A 2,937-nucleotide genomic window follows, 5' to 3' on the forward strand; every position below is an offset into this window, starting at 1 on the left:
AAAAAAAAAAAAAAAAAAAGTCAATTAAGTAAGTCATATTTTGAAGCCAATTACTATCCTTCAAAAAAAAAAATTGTAAAGCGAGACTGGTTCACAATTTTTACATTTCATTTTTATTATTTTTTTAAGCTCATAAAGTCTTGATATAACTCTCTTTGGAGAGTCAACCCATTTCTGTATGAAACAGCAGAAAGTAGTTTTATTGTCCTATTTCTTCCCATAAGGCTGAAAATATACATGGCTGAGAGCCTTGGGTTTTAATTCACCATTTTGATCATATCATTGATTGTGGAATTCAGGAAATCTTTACAGACGATAACTTTCTATGAATGAAAGAATGTGCTCCTGAAATCTCAGGATTTGGGGAATGAACATGTGAAGAAAAGCCTTGACACTGTGTTGTTGCAGCCACTCCAGGAGACCACGTACTCACCTGGTGTTGTGCATTCAAGGTGCTCATTTACCTCTGACTATTTCCTCCTCACTGGGTTCTGAGAATTCTGCTGCTGCTTCTAACTGACTGTGGTTACTGATGCCTGTAGACTCGTCACTCTGCAATGCAAAATTTTTGGAGCCTCTAGATTAGCTTTGGTTCTATGTGTGAGATGTTTTCAATGCATCCATAAGATTGTTTGGAAATGACAACTTCTCTATTTGCTTCTTCAGCCCCAAACTTAGTGCTGCTGATTTTCATGTAGGCTGGTGAATTGAGTGATTCTGCAAATGGGTGAGATATTTGACTTGGGCTATTAAGTGCAGGCTATTAACGTGCAACCAGTTTCTTGTGCTCTGCCTGAAAGTGTTGTAACAGAGCTTATAGAAGGACTTTGTTTCTTGCTTTGCAATGACATTTACCGAAGATCAAGTCCTTTCCTGCAGTTTGCAGTTAGGTATAGGCAGAGGTGTTGTATTTCTGCTCCTCCATCCTTAGCATGAAGCTTTTATTCTCACATTTGCCTCTATGTGTCCTCATGATCACAAGGTGGCTGCTTTAGCTCCAGCCTCAGGTTCACATTCCAGGCAGGAAGAATGATGCAGCAATGAGGAAGTGGCGCCTCCATTAGGAAATCAATGCTTTCTCAGAAGCCTTCAGCACACCTCTACTTACATCTCAGTGTCTAGAACTGGCCACACCTAGATGCTTGGTACATTGCCTCCTTGGGCAAAATCAGATATTGGTTTCCCTAATCTGGCCTCAACTGACTCTCAGATTTCATCTCATAATTCTTCCCCTTGACTTCTGTTCTTCAACCATATTGATTATGACAATGTTATTGCTCTATCAAGAGCCCTTCAGATCCCCTTTTCCCACTGTGTGTGTGACCTCCAGCTTTGATATGCTTTTGTTTCCAATACCCAGTACCCATAGCTCTTTTGGGTGGCAGGGCAGCCTTTAGTCTGCTGAAGCCCACTTTGCCCACATAAAGTGTCTGAGCATTTACATCTCCTTGGAGTGACCCTAAATCAGGGATTGATGGGAATATGAAAGTCTCAGTTGCCTTCGATTGGGACAAACTCTAAGACGTAACTCATGAGCCAGAGCTCCCTTTGGGATCAGGCTGAGCCCACCCTCTGCAGGATTCTGCCTGAATTCAATCTTTTCTTGGCTCTCTTTTCCAGCCCTGCTTCCCCCGTGCCCTTGCTGGTTACTCCCCACCCCCATCCCTAAGGGAGCACTTAATAAATCACTTGCACACAAATTCTCATCTTAGCATCTGCTTCTGGATTCCTTGACTTAAAACATTGGCCTTCTCACTGTTCCTAGTATATGCTAAACCTGCTCCTACCACAGGGCCTTTGTACACCATCAGGGAAGCATGTATCTCTCAGAAACATGCGCAGTCCAGAGCTTCACTTTGCTCAGGTCTTTGCTCAAGTATCACCTCATCAGTGAGAATTTCCTTAACCACACTGCCTAAAAGAGTCCCCCTCCATTCATTTCTTTTTTCTTTTTCTTTCTTTTTTTAAAAAAATAAATGTATTTATTTATTTTTGGCTGCGTTGGGCCTTCGTTGCTGCGCGCGGGCTTTTCTCTAGTTGCGGCGAGCGGGGGCTACTCTTCATTGCGGTGCGCGGGCTTCTCACTGCGGTGGCTTCTCTTGTTGCAGAGCACAGGCTCTAGGCACGTGGGCTTCAGTAGTTGCGGCACACGGGCTCAGTAGTTGTGGCTCATGGGCTCTAGAGCGCAGGCTCAGTAGTTGTGGCCCACAGGCTTAGTTGCTCCGCGGCATGTAGGATCTTCCCGGACCAGGGCTCGAACCCGTTGTCCCCTGCATTGGCAGGAGGATTCTTAACTACTGCGCCACCAGGGAAGCCCCCCTCCATTAATTTCTATCCCTGCTTAATTTTCTTTAGATTTTCATTTATCGCTACTTTAACGGGATATAATATATTTTATTTTTGAGGTAAGAAAACAGCTCTTTAGATTCCATTAGCATTTAATGAGGCACTGAAACCGAGCAGGACCCTGTGGGGTTCCTGGGCATGGAAGACTTTCGAACAGTTGCTAGTCAGGGAAAGGAGGGGATGCAGGGACAAAGGAGGAACAGTCAAGAAACAATAGTGCAGCTTTGGGTCAGGGTCCTGGTTCCACCCCAAGGGATACACATAACAATATCTTTGAGCTCTTTTACAGAACTAAAACCCCTAACAAATGGAAGATGTTAGCATTCTTCATTCCAGGGAAGGTCACAGTTTGATAACCTCAAGAAGCTCATCAGGAGACCACCTGAGGCCACATTAAAGGAGTGCAGGCCTTGCACACACCCTGATCCTTATCAGCAACCCCATCCTTGAACCATTGCTATAAAATTCCTCACCAAATCCTCCCATGTTGGGACACACAGGTTTTCACATCACGAGCCTGCTGTGTTCCCCTTTGCCTGGCAAAGCAATAAAGCTATTCCTTTTCACTTCACCAAAAAACTCTGTTTCCGA

This window comes from Lipotes vexillifer, unplaced genomic scaffold (genome assembly GCF_000442215.2).
Source record: "Lipotes vexillifer unplaced genomic scaffold, Lipotes_vexillifer_v1.1 scaffold213, whole genome shotgun sequence".
NCBI classification, from domain to species: domain Eukaryota; kingdom Metazoa; phylum Chordata; class Mammalia; order Artiodactyla; family Lipotidae; genus Lipotes; species Lipotes vexillifer.